Source organism: Canis aureus, chromosome 14 (assembly GCF_053574225.1).
Source record: "Canis aureus isolate CA01 chromosome 14, VMU_Caureus_v.1.0, whole genome shotgun sequence".
Lineage (NCBI taxonomy): Eukaryota > Metazoa > Chordata > Mammalia > Carnivora > Canidae > Canis > Canis aureus.
Genome location: NC_135624.1, coordinates 29,059,966 through 29,083,608, shown reverse-complemented (window position 1 = coordinate 29,083,608; position 23,643 = coordinate 29,059,966). Strand labels below are relative to the sequence as shown.

General features: G+C 37.6%; 1 long non-coding RNA gene across 1 annotated transcript in view; it reads right to left on the bottom strand.

Annotated features, from left to right (window-relative positions):
• LOC144283317 (uncharacterized) overlaps positions 1-23,643 on the bottom strand; it is a 139,888-nt gene that overhangs the window by 22,218 nt on the left and 94,027 nt on the right. The gene's annotated exons all lie outside the window — the stretch shown is intronic.

Below are 23,643 nucleotides of genomic sequence, written 5' to 3'. Positions count from 1 at the left end.
TAGCAGAAACATTCATAATGAGGAGTAGGTGGGGAGCCAGAAAGTGTCTAGAAAAAATCCCTGTCCTGTTTTACTTTCTTTAGAAGGCTCACCAATTCAGATGGCATGCGGCTATTCAGTGTCAGGGACCCAGGATCTGTCTACTGTATAGCTTCAAGATTGTTTGCACATGGTTTCCATCTCCCAGCTCAGGATGGCTGCTCAAGTACAAGCGTTATGTTTGCAATCCAGGCAGGAGGGAGGAAGAAGAGGATACCCCTTTAAGAACATTTCCTAAAAGTAGTCTACTCATTTCCATTTACAGAAAATGCACCAAAGCGTAGGCATGCAAACATAGTTAGCCACAAAGAGGTAAAAAAAAAAAAAGTCAGTCTTTATTCTGAGTAGACATGTGCCAGCGAAAATTTGGAAGTTGCATTAATAAGGAACTAAAGGATACTGGGAGGCACATAGCAAACTCTACCACAAGTGTGGAAGCTGCTGATGAGGTCATTAAATGGCTGTGCATGTACAGCCTTTCAAAATGCCAAGGTAGAAAGTTCTGTTTCTTTAGAGCAAATATATCCTTCTTTTCTAAAGAGGCATATCCTGGTACACCAGCACCCTGGGGAAGATAAGAGAAGCGATGTCTGCAGAGCAATAGATGTAGCAATTAAGAATAAAAACAACATTGTTATAATAATTATGATAATGATGCCTCACATTTGCATAATGCTTCAGAATTCTAATATTTAACGTATTCTAATTGAACCCCAAACTATGTTAAGAAGAATTTTTAGTAATAACCCAATTTTATAGAGGAGAAAATGGAGAACTGGGGAGGTTAATTGCTTGTGTAAAGTTTATTAAGCAGCAAATAAATCCTACTCCAGGGCCTGAGCACTGTCATCAACCCTGATTCTTCATTCTTTGCGGACTGCAATGGCAATAAAAATGTATAATTCCAGCTTCTGTGTATCCCTTCCTTCATTCATCAGTACACATTCCCTGAGCAGCCCAAAGAACACAAAAGGAACACAATAGCCCCTGCATTCAAAGACTTGAGAATCTAGTAGCAAAAGTGGCCAAGTGATGTATAATACTTATATATATTATATACTTATATTTTACATATGATATACAATGTTGTTTTATATGTAAATATACAATAATATAGAAAATGTTCTATTATATGTTGCATATTTATGTGTCAAGATATATACTGTATGTATGGTTGTATATATACATAATTTATGTGTATAAAAAACACAACATATTTCTGCTTTTATAAAGAGTATATACAAAATTCAGCAGTGAAGAGGAGCATCATTCCAATTTTCCTTTTCAAGCCTAAGATTCCTTTCCACCAGAATTCAAAAGCTACTCTGTACCATAAAGTCCTTTTTTTTCCTGTTTAGGCTTCCTTTCTCTCTTTTTTTTCTTAAAGATTTATTTATTCATTAGAGAGAGAGAGAGAGAGAGAGAGAGAGAGAGAGAGACAGCATGAGCGGGAAGGCCAAAGGGAGAGAGAGAATCTCAAGCAGACTCTGCACTGAGTATGGAGCCTGACCTGGGGCTTGATCTCATGATTTCCAGATCACAACCCCGAGATCACAACCTGAGCCTGAACCAAGAGTTGGGTGCTCAACTGACTGCTCTAGACCCAGGTGCCTTGAGGTTTCCCTTTTCTCCTAAAGCTTCATCTTATCATGTTTTCCATCCCTTGCTGATGCATTTCTCCCCAGTGAAATAACGATCACTATTACTATTTTATGGAATAAGAGAACAAAGCCAAAATAGTTAGATAATATGTTCAGGATGGAAGCAAACTATGACAAACCCAAATCTCCACACTATTTTTTAGTAAGATCCTTGCCAAAACTACGGGAACCTAATAATAAAAAATGTATTTGTATGTTCATTATGGTAACTACTGTTTTGTGTTTTCCTAACACAATGCCCCGAACACAGCAAATTGCTCTACTTGCCAGCTACCAGGTTGAGGGCTCTCTATGTATTAGAAAGTAATAATAGGCATAGTTAACATTTACTGACCATTTAGCAGAGGCCAAGCACTTTGTTAAATATTTGATGACTTCTTCCTTTCATCTTTAGAACTATGCTGTGAAACCAATGATGATATTCCCCCATAGTATATGAAATTACTGGGGGCCAGCCATGTACCTATGTTCACACAGCTCATGAAAGTCACACTTTGTTGTGTCTTCATCTCTAAGTTCCCAATCACTCATTCTACTGTCATAGCTCTCTGAGCAACTATGCAAGAATTTACAGCGAGGGGAACTGTAGATATTGCTTACGATTCCATTCTTTTCACTCTGCCCCACACAAGTGCTAGTGAGCAAAGGTTAGACAACCATCTATAAAGTGTCCGTATCGGCTTCTAAGAAATTTCCTTTCTGCAGTGTTATTATTCTTCTATAAAAAATGAACACATGAGGCTGGTCTGTTCTTTACCTTGCTGTACTGGGCCAAATCACCATTTTATGCTGGTACCATGAAATGGTGGAAGAGGAAGTCATAACAGAACATTTCATTTGTTCATTTTTGTGTACCTTCTGGTTTAGAGTTCATTTCTGATCTTAATACTTTTAAAATTTCAGATTTTCTCCTGAGATTTTCTGCCCCATGTCTTACTTTTTTCCTAAATTTGATTTATATTGTTATTTTTATGTCTTGTAAAAGTTTCTTCAGGTCTTTTAGTTAGTTTTGAAATAGAAGCCTACAGTGTTTATCTGTTTCATGTATATAATTTTCTGGTATAATTTTATTATCTGTAGGGACTTTGTGGTTCTTCCAATTTTTTCTCATAACAGTTTGGCATGGGATATGCCCTCAACACTTTACTATTGCTCATTTTTATGGAAAAATAATTTTTATGAAATTTTAGTGGGTAGTAAGATTCAGGGTAGCATTTTGAAATTCACTCCCTCTGTGACTTTTTTCAGGTATTGTTAAACAAAATGGCAGTTTGCTTTCTGGGCTTTCATGGCTCCTTTCCCCTGCCCTACATTTTTCTGGACCGTCTCTCCTTTCTCTGATCCTTCTCTATCTTGGTTCAACTTCTAGAAATTTATTTTCACTGTAGAGCCATGTCCTAGAAAAGAGTCCTGGATAGTGAGTTTTGAGAATTCATGAAACCTAGAATGATCCATCCTCTTAAAGCAGCCATTTGTACTCATCTACTCCTGGAATGGGGGAAATCATACCAAGTCTTAGCTGTCACTTCCCAGGGAACACCTATGGGCTCCTTGGCATTCTCCTATTCTCTGTGCTGTCAGACATGCCTTTACTTCCTTCTGCTGCTTCTAGGTAGATGCTGATACCATGCAGGTCTTTAAGCTATATGATATTTCTTGACTTGCTGGTATTTTGGGGTTCATAGAATATTTGTCACCTGGTTTTGTTGTACATGTTGCCCATGGGTATTGGGTTTATTATCTTATTTATTATCTTGTTGTTCCCTCTCTTTTAGGTAGAGATTCTGAGATATTCAAAATCTATATTGTGGTAATTACCACTTTCTAGAATCCCCTTGGCATTTTATAGTTATCTTTTTGTTAATAATTTCTGGCTTAATTCCCTTGTGACTTGAGAACATATTCCATATAGTTTTATTTAGTTAATGTTTGCTTTCTGGGAAGCTCCATGTGAGTATCCTTATATTTCAAAAATCTAGCCAGTGCTTGCCGTATACTAACATTCAATAAATATTTGGAGATTATTATTTTTGTCTGATTTTCTTTTATTCCTCATCAAGAGTCCTTTGTACAGGTATTATGTACCTGGTAGTAACTTAGCCACTTTGGAGTTTGTCTTAGTCCTCTCAGACTGCTAATAACAAAATACCACAGACTGGGTAGCTAATAAAAACCAGAAATTTATTTCTCACAGTTCTGGAGACTAAAAATTCAAGATTAGGGTGTCAACAAGGACATAGACTTTTCATTGTGTCTTCACATGGCAGGAGGGACTAGGTGGCTCTCTGGGGTCTCCTTTATGAGGATACTAAACTTATTCATGAAGGTTCCACCATCATGACCTGACCACCTCCCACAGGCCCACCTCCTAATACCATTGCATTGAGAGTTAGGATTTTTTTTTTTTTTTTTTTGTCTCTCATGAGAGAGACATAGGCAGAGGAAGAAGCAGGCTCCCTGCAGGGAGCCTGATGCAGAACTCAATCTGTGAATGCCAGTATCATGACCTGAGCCAAAGGCAGATGCTCAACCATTGAGCCACCAAGGCACCCAAGAGTTAGGATTTCAAATGTGAATTTTGGGGGCACACAAACAATTAGACTATAACAGAGGTACAGAGAAATGAAAGATAAAGGTTTATCTAAAATTATCCTTAAATCAGAGACTTTTGTGATTGAAGATATTGTTAGAGTCACTTAGGTATACTGAATTCTTTAAACAATTGAAATTACAGAGCTTAGATAGAAGTAGATTTTTGACTAACAAGATGGTTACAGTAGTTTGCTGGTGTGTTCTTGGACTACTGTGTGTGGGGAACTGTTCTGTCTACATATGGTGCTAGAAGAAAGAAGCCAGTAATTGATTCCTGGAATGTTTCCTGCCATGTGTGTGGGTCATGAAAGTGGCATAGTCTATCTACATATTTGTATTCTTATAAAAATCTGTTCACATCATATGAAGCTAGTACGATTGTTTCAGAAATGAAATTGAACATAAGCATTGAGTTTGGGGCAAGCTTAGAAATTATACATAGTTGTACTACAGACAAAATAGAACTTCCAGAAAATCTGGGTTCAAGTTTCTGAATTTCTACTTGTCTACCCCATATTCAATGAGTACTTACCACATCTCTGACACTATGCTTACAGTTTTCATATTCTCAACTTATTTACTCTTCACAGCTTGATCAGTAAGTTGTTATTCATTTCATAATCTTGGGAAATCACCTAAATTTACAGAACCTCATCTCTTCACCTATATGGCATGGATCACCAAAGCTACTCCAGAGGGCTAACTTGAGGCTTCTGTGAGGTCACGTGAACACAATCATCTAAAAATGTAATATGCTATTTATATTTCCAGTCCATCCCACTGTGATAACTAACATACTATGATATACATATACTATGAATTGCATAGTACAGAGTACAAATACTGTACTAAACGAGATGTTGAAGGCTAGCATATGGAAGCAAGAAATGGATTCATATAGCAGAGTGACTTTAGTCACGAATTAAAACATGAGGAGGAGAGGGGCACCTGGGTGGCTCAGTTGGTTCAGCATCCAACTCTTGATATTGGCTGAGATCATGATCTCAGGTTTCTGGGATGGAGCCTGGCATCAGGCTCCACACTCATCAGGGAGTCTGCTTGAGATCTTCTCTTCCTCCCCTTCTGCCCCTCCCACCCCATGTGCATGCGCTCTCATGCTTAAAAAACAAACAAAGCAAACAAACAAACAAACTTGAGAAGGAGAAAAAACATGAAGATTGTGAAGCAAGAATAAAAACATTTCCTGAAATACTGAGAAGGCTACCTGTGTGAGATGAAAAAGTAGGCATTAAAAGTAACATAGAATACAATGGATATTTGTTTACATTTAAGATATATTTGATTTTCATTGCTTCCTTTTCTTTAGGTACCAAGTTATTTGGCTATAAGCTTTCTGAGGACAAGAACAAACCCTTTTCAATATCATGACCCTTCACATGTTACGCAAGGAAACATAGTAATTGGAGTAGAGATGTGAGTTGAAATCTTGGCTCCACTCAATTCTCATGTGACTTGGAAAGCGTGACTTGAAAGCTTTCTTATCTGTGAAATGGAGAAGATGAGTCTGAACAGCCAAAGTCACAAGATATGGTGAGGATAAGATGAAGCCATATAAGGGATACTATTAGCTGAAGTGATCTCCAAATGTTTGTCATTGACCCCATCATCACCGTCACCAAATTGCCATCACTTCACTATCGTGACCATCAGGAGCCTGAACATGTAGTCTTGCAAATTGGGGCAGTGAAAATTTGCTGAAAGCAGGCACCATGAAATGAATGGATGAAAAAATGAATGAGGCAAGGTAGACTAGAAGAAGAGAGAGAACCTAAATGATGTGAGGCCTTGAGACTTCTTAAGTACCTCAAGGCAGAAAATGGATTAAGGAAGCTTTGTTTTGCCGTTTTGCTTTGTGTGTAGTTTCTGACAGTACAATGTAAATCTGGCTTGAATGGAGCCCAAGTAAAGGCCAGGGGCCTTGTTGAGGACTGGGAAAAATCTTCATCTAAAAGAAACCTTTAAATACTTTGACACTGAGAGAAAAACAATTTTTCAGTGAGTGGGAGCCAGCAAACGACCTTCCAGCAGAAGAGAGGAGGGAATCCAACCCCCTCTTTAAGTAAGTGTGCTGTGGATGGACCCTACAACCAGTTACCCTGCTTCAGACTCCTGGCATCTGTATCCAAATCAGACAGCACTTCAAGAAATGAATTTTTACCACTGAGGTTGAGGATGTTACTTCACAAAGAAAAAAATGTCATCCAATTTTAGGGTGGTTGAAACTTCGTGACATTTCCTGTCCCTTTTGGGAAACTTGCATATGTTAAAAATTTCTTAAAAATCAAGAATCACTTTTGTCTTGAAATAACATCATTTCTTTGCCTTCTCTTCATAACTTTTGATGTTATAATAACTTATGCTTGAGGATAAAGACATCAGCCTGAAGTGGGGAAAACAGCAGATGTGGAAAAAATTTGTAAGATTTAAAAGAGTGCCCCGTTTTACATCTCTGGCTCTGTTGTACAGGGTCATCTCATGATGAGTGAAAGGAAGGAAAACCCACGAAGCCAATCTATTGGGTGGGTGGAGAAGAAAAGAAGAAAAGATGTTCTTGAAAACATTTTTTTGCTCAAAATGGAATCAGTTGCTCAAGACAAAAAAATTAAAAAAATAAAAAACAAGAAATTCTAAATTACAAGTATGAAGAGCTTAAATTTTTTATGAACTAATTTACAAAAATGCCATTGCTTTTATGTGTGTGTCTATGAGTGTTTGAATTTATATATGGGTTTTTATTGGTTTTGTAAAGAATGTTTTCTAATCACAAAAATGTCCTATCATTTATAATAAAGATACTAAAGATCCCAAATGTTGAGCCCAGTGGGCTGGCAATAGACTAGAAAAAATGAACAATTCTCCACTGTCTCTTTATTTGATCTTTAAACTTAGTTTTATCATTTTGCCTGAAGAATTGAATTCTCAGAAAACTCATGTGAGTCCTTTACCTTGGGTAATGAGTAAGTATGAAAATGTCTTCCCCTGCTAACTATGGCGTGGGAGGTTATCTGTTCCTCTGGTCATCCACAGTTGTATGAATACCAAATATAATCAAAAGGATGGCTGAAATTGGTAGGAACTGGTGATAAGAACATTGATTTTAATCCAGGAAAAAATAAGAAAAGATCATTTGGTAGGTCAGCTATCTGTGAAAGTCTAGAGGCCAGGAAAAATCAAGTAAGGTGGTCTCTTATTTTATAAGGCATCCCCACTCTTTTGAATTCATTTTTAAAATTTTTTAAATAGTTATTTATTTATTTGAGAGATAGAGAGTGCATGCAAAGGGGGGGGGGCATAGGGTGAGGGAGAAAGAATCTGAGCTGAGTGTGCAGCCCAATACAGGGCTCAATCCCAGAACCTCACATCAGGCTACCCACTCAGTTCAACCTCAACCAGGACCCTGAGATCATGACCTGAGCCAAAACCAAGCTTAAATGACTGAGCTCCCCAGGCGTCCCAAGGCATCCCTACTTTTAAGAAGCAAACCAGGTGATTCAGATGCAAGCAGTTGGTTAGAAGACTGTATTGTAAGAAACACTCTCTTCATTGGGAAAAGACAAAATATTTAATTAATGAACATCTAGTATTTGTCTAACACTGATGGGTGCTTTACATATGTTATCATCATTCCTTATAATAATCTTATGAATGAATAAGTATTATTATTCCAATTTGAAGATAATGAGAGACCAAGAATACAGCCTAATAAGTAATCTAAAAACTAAGTGAAGGATTAAGGATACAAATTCATATTCTGCTGGATATTTCTCTTCCTTCCTCCAAATTTACTCCTTTCGCTCACATGTCTACCAATTCTGAGCATCAGGAATTACTCTTCCTTACGTACAAATGTGAAGTTGTTTTATTCTTTGGTTCACAAATTCAGTTTTTTAAAGATTTTGTTTATTTATTCATGAGAGACACACAGAGAGAGAGAGAGAGGCAGAGACACAGGCAGAGGGAGAAGCAGACTCCATGTGGGGAGCCCAATGCGGGACTTGATCCTGGGTCTCCAGGATCAGGCCTTGGGCTGAAGGTAGCACTAAACCGTTGAGCCACCTTGGCTGCCCCACAAATTCATTTTTATTTTTTTTATTTTTATTTTTTTTTTCATTTTTAAATTGAACAATGTATGGGCATCAACATACCCACCCACCCCCACCCCACCCCCACTCAGGTGCATGCTCTCTCTTCCCTCTTCCACTCCTTCCCTCAAATAAATGAATAAACAAAAATCTTTTTAAAAAAGAATTATTCATTTATTTTTTGGTCTGAAAATTGAATATTTCTCACAAAGAAAAATTGGAGGGGTAGTGTGTATAATCAGGTCTGTGAATAATGATTTGTGTTTTTATAAACCAATCCTATTATTTCTTATGGCTCCATTATTTTTGGAAAGATGTGTTTTTCTCTTCCTTTATATTGGTTTTCCATGCTTTCTTATACCCAGATGCTAAAATTAAATTTAGGGCTTCATAATTATGCCATAATTACCATGATCATATTTTCCTGCCATTGAAAATGAGTATCAGTTTTAATTTCCCCCCCAAAACTTCAACAGATGCTATCTTTCTATAGTGTCGTAAATTAGTGTCAGAGTGTGTCTAAATGTACAAGCCATTTTCCTGAACTCGTGAGGGGTGTGCTGAACCCACTGTTTCAATGAAGTTAATTGTTTCCAAGCATTATCATTTTTTTCTATTGATAATTTTATTCCAGAAAGCTTAATTATTCTCTAATTACCCTGCAAACTGTCTTATTTCGCTGTCCAGAAAGAAACTTAATAACTCGGCCAAAGAAACTTTATTTTACTAACAAGACATAGATAATCAGAGAAGGAAAGTGACCTGTTCAAGGTCACTCAGCAAGTCAAAAGCTCTGACAGAGTCAGAGTTAGATAGTTTTATCCTCAAAAGCTTTTTATTACACATTGATTTAATCAGATTTGAGCCTTGAGGATTAACACTGCAATCTTAATTCTGGCTAGCTTTCTGGCCCTTGCTCCTTTTGTGCAAAAGATTAGAAAATATAAGGGAAACTAACTGAGGGTTGCTGGAGCGGAGATGGGTGGGGAAGTGGGGTAACTGGGTGATGGGCATTATGGGGACATGTGATGTGATGAGCACTGGGTCTCTCTCTCTTTTTTTTTTAAGATTTTATTTATTTATTCATGAGAGATACACAGAGAGAGGCAGAGACATAGGCAGAGAGAAGCAGGCTCCCTGCAGGGAGCCCAATGTGTGACTAGGTCCCAGGACCCCAGGATCACACCCTGAGATGCTCATTCACTGAGCCACCCATATGCCCCAGCATTGAGTCTTATACACAACTGATAAATTGTTGAACTCTACATCTGAAACTATATGTTGGCTAATTGAATTTAAATTAAAAAATAGAAAGGAAAAGCTAGAGGAGGAAGACCAAGGTTCACCGTTTCTGGAAAAGAACAAAGCACTTAGTGTCTCAGTAAAGCCTTGTTGCTGTTTGCCTGGGAGTAAGGGTATTCCTACTCTCAGGGCTCCTGGGTGGCTCAGTCAGTTAAGCATTCAACTCTTGGTTATGGCTCAGGTTATAATCTCAGAGTCATGAGATTGAGACTTCTGATAAACTCCACGCTCAACACAGACTCTACTTGAGATTCTTTATCTCTCTCCCCCTGCCCCTCTTGCTTGTTCTCTCTCTCTCTCTCTCTCTCTCTCTCTTTCTTTCCCTAAAATAAATAAATAACTCTTAAAAAAAAAAAAGAGTGTTCCTACTCTTTTGTAGCTTGGTCTTGGCTGAGAGGAGTAACACTGACAACATTCATTCACTCATTCAACACATAGTGATTGGCAACCTTTTATGTATTGTCTCTGGGGATGCAGAATAATCAACACCGTTTCCCCTCCAGCACCACCTCCTTCCAAGAACAAAAATTCCTATCCCAGAGATAAGTGGAGATATATGTACCAACAGTTACCCTGCAGGGTGGTACAGCTTTTTGATCAGAATTGATCATGAGATTTATTTTTAACGCTGTCTCTAATTTTATCATAAGATAACTTTCTTTTTACTGGTCTCCCAGAAATATTGCTTTACTCAATATATTTTACTTTCTATTTTAATTGAATGTTTTTTGAGCTGTGTGATCAATAAAGAGCTGCATCAGGCAAAGTTCCTATCTTCAAAAACTTGCAATCTAGTAGAGCAAGTGAAGTAAATATTTAATCATAATTCAAATTAAATACTGAATATTCATTTCTTTTTTGAATATTCATTTCTAAGACTAAAGTATTAAGTTATTAGGAAAAAAGTGGCATTTGTATTGATCCTTAAAGATTTTGGAGGTGAAGGATATTATATTCCATAAGGTGGGGAGAGGAATTAAGTGTAAAATGCAATAAGAGATACAGGAGGTAAGAGGGTTAAAGACAGGAGAGTTTCTCCTTGGGCAGTTCATATGCTGTAGGACCATATTGGGGTCACCAGATATTGAAAGTCAAGAAAGTAGACCAAGAGAACTATGTTCTGTGCCTATATTTCTCCTAATCTGCATCATCACACACAAAGTCTTCACACATACATAGCACACAAAGATGCATATACAGACACAGTATTATGCATATTTTCCAGAACTTTAAAGTAACTGAGTTCATTAGAATAGAATAATTGAGCCATCTCCAAGGTCATGGGTATATACATGGAAAGAACAGAGGAAGAATAGTCTCCAAAACAAAGCATGTAGTCCCTTCCTCCAAGACTATTATTGGTTCCTTCATTGTGGATTCTCAGTGAACGAGGATATTGACATCTAGACAATATCCCCACTGAGACAAAATGTGATTCTCTGACATTCTCTACTCAGGTGGAAGCAGAAGAGAAACCCTATGGGTCAAAAAAGTAAGAGACTCAATATGGATTAAAGACACAGAGTTTCAAAATAAATCTAGATAAATCATTTCATGAAAGATTCACAGTAGGAGAGTGATATTTGTCAAGCAGATCTTATATTTCAAATGCTTTACAATATAGTATCTCCATTTTCGAATGGAGAAATTGAGCCTCATAGAAGTTATTTGATTCTTGAGGGTCAAATGGTGCTGAATGGAAAATCTGAGATTCTGACTTATGTCCACATAAAAAACTCTTCTCAGAGACTGTGCCATGCTCGGATATTGGTAGCTATTACCATTTATCACATGCTTAATACATCCCCATCATATATTACACAGTTAATTCTAACAAAAGACAACTTTAATGGGCAATATTATGTCCCTGGTATAGATAAGGAAAAAAGAGAAAAAGGTAGTAAGAAATTCACACAGTTGATGTTAGAGGTTATCAGGAGGATGTAACCACTGCTGGCCCCAGGGCACTCAGAGGCTCCTAACCTCCTCCCCTGTCCCTGGACTGTACATTTGTCCACCATTTCCACACTAGGAGCTTGTTTAAAGAAGCAGACTTGAGAGAGTAAGATGTCCTTGAGACCATCTGAACCCCATTAAACTTTTCTGGTGTGTGGACACAGAAAGCTACTGATCTTGTGAGGCCCAAGGCAAATTTCATATCTAAACCCCCTTGCTTATTAAACCTGCCACCTTCCTGCCTGCGGTGTGGTGCCTCTCTCATCAATATCTCCCTTCCTTCTGTGTGGCGGCCAGTTTCAGATTCACCCAGGGAGCTCCCAAAGTTGCAAACCGGGGATGCCTGGGTGGCTTAGTGGTTGAGGGTCCGCCTTCAGCTCAGGGCATAATCCTGGTCTGGAGATCGAGTCCCTCATCCAGCTTCCTGTGAGGAGCCTACATTTCCCTCTGTCTATGTCTCTGCCTCTCCCTCTGTGTTTTTCATCAATAAATAAAACTTAAAAAAAAAAACAAAGTTACAAATCAACAGCTAAAAAGTAGATTTTGTATTGACGCTCAAGTGTGTCTAAATCAAAGCTTATGTCCATTCCACTAAATCAGTGTCCCATAATCCCTTTGAGATTCACCTAGAAAGAGCAAGCTTACTGTGCTATCAAATGGCTTTTTGTGGTCTGTTCCAGACCAGAGTGATGAAATTTATCTGTCTCTTCTGGTTACGCAGTGGTGCCATAATCCCCTGGGCTTCTTGCTCCTATAGACCTTCCACACGGTGCTGCTACTCATATTTGTCCATGTGTCCAACTAGAGTATGCACTGCAACTCATTCTGTTGGGGCCAATCTTTAGCAACTATCCATTTCCAGGGACCAGCAGGTTGCCTGGCATAGAATAGGAACTCAGGAAATTTAGTTGAATGCCTATTCTGATAAAAAGGTCTTCCACAGGCAAGTCCTGGAGTGGAAGGCTTAGCTCACGTCAAAGTTCTTCAGCTAGTTCTCAGGTTTTGGAACAGCGTGAGACAACTATAAAAGTACCAGAAACCAGGATATCCACCAACAACAGCTCCCAGACGATGACTTTGTTGCAACAACATTTTCTCATTTCCTTTAGAAGAGATATTTAAAGTAAAATTCCAGAGAAATTGCAGATTGGTCACTCAAGTCTCTTTACAACAGAATTGTTCACTTGTGGCAACCGACAGCCTGGCTGGGAAAAGATGATTAGGACAGTCTGACCCAGAGACCAAGCCATAGATGATACTTCCTTTAATACCCTTCCCTTTCCAAAGGTAACCAAGAATCACAATTACCAAATAATGACGAGGTTAGTTTATTTTTCCTATAGTCAGAGACAAGATGTGGAAAAAGCAAAGTAAATGGCTTTCTATTCCTTGAAAAATTGCTTGGTATCAGACGCTGTACTTGACATATTGTTTACACTGGCCCATTTAATTTCCCAAATATCATATGTGGTAGGTTGCAGAGGTTCCTGATATCTATACCTAGTGACTGCTTAAAACATGTTTGTTGGATAAATGAGTGAGGTGTATTCTAGCTTGACTGAGCCTGATTTCCAAAAAAAAAAAAAAAAAAAGAAAAACAGAACATATGAGAGAGAAAACTGGAGAAGTGGATATATTAAGCCAAAATATTATTTTTAAAAAATATATTTATTTATTCATGAGAAACACAGAGAGAGAGAGGGGCACAGGCAGAGGGAGAAGCAGGCTCCATGGAGGGAGCCCGATGTGGGACTCGATCCTGGGACTCCAGGATCACGCCTTGAGCCAAAGGTAGACACCTAACTGCTGAGCCACCCAGGTATCCCATGCCAAAATATTCTATACTGGATAGTTGTAAAAGAATTACTAAGGCACAAGAACAAAATCCTCTGCTCACAAATGAATGTGGATGCTGTTTTGCATTCAATTCAGAACAATAAAGAAAAATGCAAGGCTCAAGAGAGAAATGAAAATTAAGAGTGTCTTAAACTGCTTTCCCTAAAAACAATAGTTTAATACGAACAATGCATGGAGAAAGTTTATCCACAGATAGATACACTTATAGGGACATGTGGAAGGCAGAGAAAGTGATCAAGAGTGTGGCTACATCTGAGACCTCACAGAGCCATTCAGAGCTGTCTCCAACTGCAGCAAGACACTGGGACTTTCTGTGTCTACACGAGTCCATCATTATCCAGGCCAGGGCTCCCTAGAGAGCTATGGCCTTGAGTGAGGAAAACTCTGCTTCCAAGAAATAGTTTTAGTAAAGGATTTAGGGCTGGTCATCATCATCTGAAGACAGGATGGAAACCAGAGACTCTTCCAGAAAGAAATTATATATAGGTAGATTTCCTTCTGAAATAGGTGGATGCATAGTGCTAGAATGTAGGTAGGAGATTTCTCCCAACTGAGTTTAAATTTACAAGTCATGAATTCCAGCAACTTGGCATCAACTGACTGGCATTCTGGTGAGACACTACCAAGATTTTTCTCTTTCATCCACATATTATTGAGTTTCTGCTATGCTTTTTGGCGATGGTAAATAGTACGTTCTGGGAACATAGTTTTGCTAGTGATAATTGCTTTAGGGGGGCTAGAGATTAGCTTGTTTTCCAAATTTGCTGTGTGTGGGCCAGGGAACATCTGTATGTACTGACACAAAGGGTTGTCTGCAATATTTTTCTGAGTGATAATCTTGTGTGTATTTTTAACTCTTTAGATTCTTTAAAAATCAAGAAAGGGATTTGCATTTCCTGGAAGATGGAATAGATATACTTTTCCCTATCACTCCTGATAAGTGCAGTTAAACCTTGGACAGCATGTATAAAACAAACATAAAGATACTTAATTTGGGAGAGAAAAAAAACAGACTTGCTGGGGACCACAGAGCCCTAGGAATGAAAAGATGGTAAGTGCCTTTGTTTTAAATCATGTATTCCAGCCTTGAAGCTAGATAACCTAGAAAATTAGAAACACCAATAGGTATAGATGAAAAATAAGCCTCAATAGAAGGCTGCTCTCTCTAGTCACGGGATGAAGAAATGGGCAGCTTAACAAGATAGAACACTTTTAGATATCAGCCACTCTATTTAGCCAGGGAAAGCATAAAATATTGCCCCTCACTCTCAAGCTAGCAAGTTTAAATGGTGAGCTCGGATTTCTACTCAACACTCTTGTTGAGGTGGTGTTAGAGAAGGCCAAGTAGGGATCCTGAACTCTTGCCCATGTTGGCCAGTAATAAGGCCTCCCTTTACTGGCACCTCTTTCATGGCAGAACAAGGTACTTTTCCCCTTCTCACTGGGGTGGTATCATAGGAGGCCTAATGAAGTCAGGACCTTCTACTATCACTCAGTAGTAATGAGACCATCCCCACCACAGTGTCAGTGAGACCCCATAGGAGCCAACTTTCCCACCATGGTCCAGCAGCAACAAGAAGCTTCCCTTTGGGTGTCAACAGGTGCCAAGTGGGAAACCTGGACTTCTATTTCCCCCTGACAGTCATGAGGCAGTGGCCCCTCCTTCCCCTGCCAGAACAGTACCAGAAGATCTGAGACTCAACATAGAAAAGACATAAATCCTTTCCAAATTGATATGAATGTTTTAGGTAATTCCTACCAAAATTCCCCTAAGAGTTTTTATAGAAATAGACAAGATCATCCTACGGTTTATATGGAAAGGCAAAGGAATCAGAATAGCTAAAACAATCTTGAAAAAGAAAATAAAGCAGAAGAAATCCATCAACCTGAACTTAAGACTTCTTATACAGCTGTAATAATCAAGAATGTATATATCTGGCAGAAGAGACAAAGACTAACAGAATGGGGGAACTCAGAAATAGAACAACACAAATATGGCCAATCGAATTTTGACAAAAATACCAAGGAAAGATAGCCATCTCAAGAAACTGTGCAGTGGCCAATGGACATTGATAGACAAAAAATGAACTTCCACCTAAGTCTTATATCCTGTAGACATTTAACTCAAAATGGACCACCAGATGAAATGTAAAGCATCCAACTATAATACTTTGAGAAGAAAATAGAATAGAATCGTCAAGATATAGTGCTAGTTAAAGGTTTTAGATTTGAAACCCAGAGCAATATTTATTTAAAAACGGATAACTTGGACTTCACCAATATAAGACTTCTTTTTTGCCAGAGGACCCTGTTAAGAGGATGGAAAGAGGGACGCCTGGGTGGCTCAGCATTTGAGCTTCTGCCTTCAGCTCAAGGCATGATCCTGGAGGCCTGGGATCGAATCCTGCATCCAGCTCCCTGTAGGGAGCCCGCTTCTCCCTCTGCCTATGTCTTTCTCTCTCTCTGTAACTATCATGAATGATTAAAAAAAAAGGAGGATGGAAATAAAAGCTACAGAGTAGGGGAAAATGTTTATAAACCATATGTGTTAGGACTAGTATCTTGACTATATGTAGTATTATATGTATAACTCAAATATATATAATCTTTAATATATATATATATCAAGCATATATATCTTTTACATATACTTATCTAAAAGATATATATCAAAGCTCAAAAATAAAATGCAAACAATGCAATTGGAAAATGAACAAAATATAGAAGGCATTTCACTGATGGGGATAGGCATATGAAAAAGTGTTCAACATAATTTGCCATTGGAAACATGCAGATTAAAATCACAATAAGATGTTTCTATTACACCTGTTAAAATGGCTTAAAAAATGAATAGTGGCAACAACAAATGCTGGCAAAGATGCAGAGAAACTGGATCACTCACATGTCACATGGGAACATAAAATGGTACAGCCAACTAGAAAACAGTGTGACAGTTTCAGAAGGCCTGGGTGGCTCAGTGGTTGAGCATCTGCCCTCAGCTCAGGGTGTGATCCTGGTGTCCTGGGATGGAGTCCTGCATAAGGCTCCCTGTTGGGGGCCTACTTCTGCCTCTGTCTACATTTCTGCCTCTCTTCGTGTGTCTCTCATGAATAAATAAATAAAATCCTTTAAAAAAAAAGTAAAATAAAACTAAGCATTCAAATCCTGTATGACCCATAAATTATATTTCTGGGCTTTTGCTCCAGAGAAATGAGTAATTGAACTGAACAATTTATACATAATTGTTTATATCAGTTTTCTCCAAAATAATTTCACAAGGAGTAATTTCTTTTCTATACTCCCATTATTTCTTCTTTCCTTATGTGGAGTGAATTATCTGATTGGACAATTTAGAAAGAATAAGCGGACTTTCTGAGCTTGGGAAGGAGAGCACCTCTTCTTTTCATAGTCCATAGAAAGCATATTTTAGTTCTCCCCATCCCCCAGCAACTCCCATTTAGGGAAGACTGCTCCAGTCTATACTGGTAGGCCATGGTAAAAAAGTGTGCTTATTCACAGCGTACCATATTAGCAAGTCCACTTGTCTGTTCTCAAAATGGGATTCTTTCCATTGGCTGTGGTGAGTAACAAGAGATTTTTGAAACCTCATCTGGCTATTCATTTGATATATTCCTCAATTTTTCAGAACGTTGATAATAAAGAAAGGTGCTTTTTATTTGGGATTATTTAGGCCCCTGACATAAAAAATAAGCTTAAAATATGTATTAGTTTTCTAGGACTGCTATAATCACACAAATTAATTTCTCACAGTTCTGGAAAGTGGAATTCTAAGACCAAGATGTTGGCAGGTTTGATGTCTCTTGAGGCCTCTTTTTTTGGCTTGTAATTATCTATGTCTTCCCTCTAACTTCACATGGCCTTTTCTTTGTGACTCTTCCTCTTCTAATATTTATGAGGACACTAGTCATATTGGATTAGGGCTCCATCCTTATGACCTCTTTACCTTAATTATTTCTTTAAAGGTTCTGTCTCCAAATGTAGGCACTTTGGAGGTTAGGGATTTTGGCATATGAATTTGAGGGAAACATAATTTAATCCATAACAAACACATAGAAAAGTAAAGTTAAAAATAAACTAACAGAAAATTAGCTGAGTTATTGCCAGAAGATACATTTAAACAGTATGAGAGAATGTGAAGAGTAAAAAGCATAAAAAAAGTTGTCTCAACCAGCAATGAAAAGGATTGACTTTACAGTGATATAGTAATAGTAATTGAATATAGTAACAGAGGATAAAACAAACTAGGTATGAAGACAGAAAGAAATAACAGGAGGGATATGGTTTAGTGATAAAAGGAAATAAAGCTCTAAGAACATATAATAACCATATATTCACAAGTGACAATACAGTTTCAAGATTCACATGGCTAAAGTTTTCAGAATGCAAATAGCAATTGACCAATATGGCCAATTTTTGATCACAGTAGACTTTGACTCACTTATCTCAAAAAGTAATAATTAAGGGAGTCCAAAAATTGGTAAGAAGTATAGAAAAATTATCACAATTAAAACATATCATTTGGTATCAAGAATGATTATCCTCAAATGCATGTGGAATTATAAAGGCTTAAGAGTCACCCGAGCACTTTTGAACAAAAATAAGATTGAAAAATAAGATTGAGTTGGATTATCTTGTTAGATGTCAACACTCACTATATGAGAGAGACAGTCTCCTCAAAAATCAGTGGGAAAAAATAGAATTGTCAACAAATGGTACTGAGGCATGTTGCTATCTATATTTTAAGGAATGAAATCCGATATCTATCTTACATATTACCCCAAGACAGATTTCATCATTAAGAAAGACCTACATATGCATATTTTAAACCTGTAGAAGAAAATATAATGAATACATTTATTACACTGGGCAAGATGTTACATTATGTTAAGAAAACCCACAAACCATAAGTAAACAACAGATTGACAGTTAATTTACATAAAAATAAAAATATGCCATAAAACACATGACAAATATAACTAAGATCAAGTGATTAGTAGAGAAAAGATAACTGTAAATTATTAAATAAAAAGGGATCAGTAAGTAGAATGCATGAAACATCTCCAGGTCAACAAAATATTGATAAACTATAAACAGAAAAGAAAAAAATAGAAAAAAAAAAAAACTTCCTAGAGCATATAAAAAGGAAATTACAGATGAGGAGACTCAAATGCCTAATCAAGATAAAAATATACTCAATCTTGGATCTTGGTTAGCAATTGGATAAATAAACATTACAAAAATGAGATACGTCTGTCAGTTAGGAAAGAATAAGATCCTGAGGAAAAACAGATAGAGGCAAAGATCTTAAACTGACGACAGGAGTGAAAATTAGTTTAACTACCTTGTAGAGAAATTTATCAGTATTTGAATACCAGTGTTGATGCACAGATGTGATATACCTAGTCATCTTATATTTAGATATCTGTCCCAATGAAGGGCACCTATGGACCCCAGATGGACCAGAGGATTATCAGGAGACAGTTACTCATGGGTTTTCAGGTTACTGCACATTTTGCAAGCAGAGGCATGAACTGCCCTCATTCCAAATTAACTTTTCAAGGATGTTGTAAGGTGAACAAAAGAGAAAGAGCTAGTGTCTGCAGAGGGCAGGCTTGCTTACTATCCAGCACAATAAAAGTAATGTCACCCTGGAACAAAGATCAGGCATAGTTGCTCACAGTGCATTATAAAAAATTCAGGTTCCCTAAGCTCAGGGTTCCTCGGTTACGATCCAAAATCTACTATGTGCAGAGTCTCCACCTGGGCTCCTGCAGTTTGTTCACATGGAACTGAGAGATAAGGGAAATTGGTGCAAATATGCTAATTCTTATGATGCTCACGGTCCCGTGAGTAATAAAGTCCTTTGTCTCTTCTGCAAGCACCTCACGTTTTTTTGCCAGAATTCATGAAACCGTGACAAACCAAACTGTTAATAGATCTTATGACAGTTTATAATCATAAAAAAAATGGAATCAAGTTGAATGTGTAACATTGGGGAGATGTATTTTAAAAGTTGTGAAACGGCGAATTAAACAGTGAAATTGGTGAACTCTGTCTCCTCACATTAGGTTGCTATGTTTACAGTCAAAATTATTTGATAGTCGGCAATCGTCTGCAGTTCAACCTAGTATTTGTACCAATATAAATCACTCTCCAGGGGCACCTGGGTGGCTCAGTGGTTGAGTGTCTGCCTTTGGCTCAGGTTGTGATTCCGGGGTCCTGGGATTGAGTCCCACATCAGGTTCCTCACAGAGAGCCTGCTTCTCCCTCTGCCTGTGTCTCTGCCTCTCTGTGTGTCTCTCATGAATAAATAAAACCTTTTAAAAATAAAGAAATAAATGTCCAAAAAACAGCCTATGCAAATGTATGAAATGGAACCAGGCTTTTTCTTTTTCTTTTTATCTTTTTTTCATTTTTGGAACCAGGCTTTTTCTATTCTCACGGATGAAGTAAAAGTATTCTGCTCCACTGTGCATGTGAGACACATTGACCACTGGATCCAGTGGAGGGATGAGGACAATAGGGTGAAGAGCAGAGAGATTTCAACTGTACCTTTAAAATTTTTGGTTCTAAACCAGATAAGGATGAGTAGTAAACATTATAATATGCTAAGTCGTTTTGCTGGTACATGTATATATTTAGGTCATTGCCATAAAACTCCCTGGATTTCTTTTTATATGTTATGTGTCCATTGTTTTCTAAATAAAACATAAGAATTAAGTAATGTGAATGGAGGTTCAGGAGGCTTAAGGGGTGATCACCACTTAGAAAGGAGTCCTCTTGAGCAGGCTTTCCAGATCTCCAAAAGTAGCGCAAGACCTCTGTTCTCTCATTTTCTCAGAAGGCCTATCTTGGTTTACAGGACAGTTTTTTTCTTCTAGAAAACACATTATGAGTCACTCAGAGGATTATGGGCCTACTCTAAAATTTTCACCATGTGTCATTTAATGTCATATAGTTCAACTGCAGGAAATTTTTTTCTCATAATGAGAAATGCAAAGCTTGGGTTGGTTTCAAGTTTTTATTATTTTAATCCTGAAAAAACATTAATGAGTTTATACACATAAAAAAACATCTTTAAAGTACAGTGACTATGTCTCTACTAGGCTACCTTCTCAGCTACTAGATTAGTATGTGTTTTTTTTTTTTTTTTTTTTCCAGTTTTGTAGCACCTATTTCTGGAAAGGGTTGGAAGTACCTAAGTAAAATAAAAGCAAGAGATTGTACATGGCTAGAGCTTGAAAGGATTTTTGCATTTACATTTTTATTTTGTAGATGAAAATATGTAGATGTCCTTGGGTAGTGGCCATGTCCACATCTGAACTCACATCTTCTAACCCATCAAACAATATTAATTTTAACATACTAGCCTAGACTAAGAATTAGACCTGACAGTTCTTGAGTGTTTATGGTATGTAAGGCACTGTTCTAAGCTTTTCCCTGTATTAGCTCATTTAATTTCACGTAGTTCTATATTTTCGCAGTTTTACAAATGTAGAAACTGGGTGCCAAGGAGATGAAGTAGAACAAGGATGCTAGCCCAAGTGCTTTTATTTCCAAACTTACCCACACTCTTTACTGCTCTTATAGATTAATTGAAAATAATATAGCCCTCAGTAACTATTTGTCTTATCATGAATTTTCATTTGTAATGATAAATTTTTCTAGTGTTATTAAACATTCGAGGGGGTAGGTATTTTTTTCATTCTATAAATATAAAACATAAGGACCAGAGTGGAAGAACAACTGGAATTTTGATCATTGGCTTAAAGGCATGATAACATTAGAAACAATATGCTCTGATTTTTGGAATCTCAGCATACCAGTATCTAGGATCTACAGTTAATGCCTTCCCCAAAGGAGTGAAGTCTGAGAAAAGACATAAAGTCACCTCAAGATTAAAAAGTCATGGCCTTGGTTATGGTTTGGTTGTTCTAATAAAACGGGGTAAGTCTCCATTAATATCACAGAATGCCATCCTGAGACATGAATTACCATCAAGGCTAACATCTAGAGAAGCTTTTACAGTGTGCCAGAAACTGAATGATGGGCTTTATCTACATTGTTTCTATTTATTACTTAGCAAGCATACATGGTCCTTTAAGTCCTGTTGGGTACTGTTCCATATGGATGGAGGCGATTCCCACAAAAACTATATGAAAAACTAAACTATATATTGTTGCCCTCATTTTATATGTGAAGAAATGAAGTGGTAGAGCCAAGAATTTGACCCCTCAGTCCAGTGCTACCCTTAACCATCACTAGATTGTCTTCTGTATTTACTGTCAGAGTAGCCCCATAGAGAATGTACTCTTCTCTCCTTGAGGAGACCATGGCCGGGAAAGCTTAAGTAAATGGCTCAAGTATCATTTTGCATAGCTGGAATAGAAATAAAGACATCGTTAGCCTTACATTTGACTGCTATGACTTTACTTAGCACCTTTTATTCACTCATGCTTCTTTCTCCTTCTCGCTCCCTCTCTCTGTACCTCCTCCTCTTTTTCATTTTTATATAGTAGAAAACACAGCATATAATAGAGTTTGTACTGTCTTCTTGAAGTAATATCTCCTGCCTTGTTATTTTACAGTAGTGCTGGATTACTAATTAACTTCCCACTTTAGTTACATTTGTGCTTCTCATTGCCTAACTTTTTACTATTAGTTACCAAAAATATCCTTGTGCTTACATCACTCTCAAAAAGTAGCTTAGAATTCCCCATGTGTCCAGAATGGAGACTGGATTGGCTTATCTCTAAAGAGAAAGAGCCACCAGGGACATGCGCTGAAAAGAAGGTCATGCTGTGTCATGCCAATCGTTCCTACTGACGCTTTCAAAATATCATCCCTTGGTAGCTGGCACAGAGTCTAACTCTGATGCTGGTGATTCCCATAAAAGGTGATGTGATTTTGAGATTTCTCCAGTTCTAAGTTCTAGTGCTGGCACTGCATCATACTCACTAGCTTAGTCATTTTCATAAGTTATTAATCCTCTATTTTCCCATAGTTAAATGGGATTGGGTGGCTGAGTAATGTGTATTTCATCACTCTCTTGCAAGAATTGGAGATTGCTTGTTTAAATGTCTGATATATAGTAGGAATGTGCCTTAGGAGTACCTAATATCACACAAATATTCGAGAAATGGTAACTGTTTTTATTTTGTTTTTTTAAAGATTTATTTGACAGAGAGAGAGGGAGAGAGAGAGAGAACAATCAGGGGAAGAGCAGAGGCAAGAGATAGAGAAACTTGAGCAGACTCGGTGCTGAGTGTGTAGCCTGATGCAGGTCTCAATCCAACAAGCCTGAGATCATGACCTGGACCAAAATCAAGAGTCGGATGCTTAACCGACTAAGCCATCCAAGTGCCATGGTTGCTATTTGTATGTGTAGTACCTACATTGCTGACTTTCAAGGCATAGAACTCAGCAGGTTTTTAATGTGACATCTAATCCATTCTAAATGTAGTCGTTGACATGTAGGACATTAATTTTCCACCAAATGAAGAGAATTTTAGTAAGAAAATATTTCCATTTAACAAGTATTCTCTGAATACATTAGCTTTTTGAAAGACAAAGCCAAGGATTCATAAAACAACAAGTCAATTACTTTATAAGGCCTATCTACAATCTATATAACACAGGTGTCTCTACTTATGTGTTCTGATTGGCTGAAGACCCTAAATTATGATTTCTTTCCTGGAAAGGAATCATTTAAGAAGGAATTACAGGATAAAAGATTATGCAATTTTGTTTCTCCAGGGATTATCCTTACTACTTGTTGCCAGTTCTCCCTTCTCTATTCCTAAATTCACAGACTTCCTGCCAAGAATTCTGGGTGTGACAGTGGGGAATGTGAACATATTTGGAGTTCTGATATTTCATAGTCATACCCCAATCCACTGGACTTTTCTGTGTGTGTCTGGTCCAGTTGCTCTACTCACATCTGGTGGCATTTTCTCTTTCCCTCTTACACAAGATTGGGAATGTGGTTCTGCCCTACTAAGATGAATGAGTATCTCCTACAAAAGATTGTTGGTATCTCTTTGTGCGGGACCAGGGTAGACCCCAGGGATGGCAATCCATTTTCTTTTAAGTTCATGTCATATTCAGGGGAA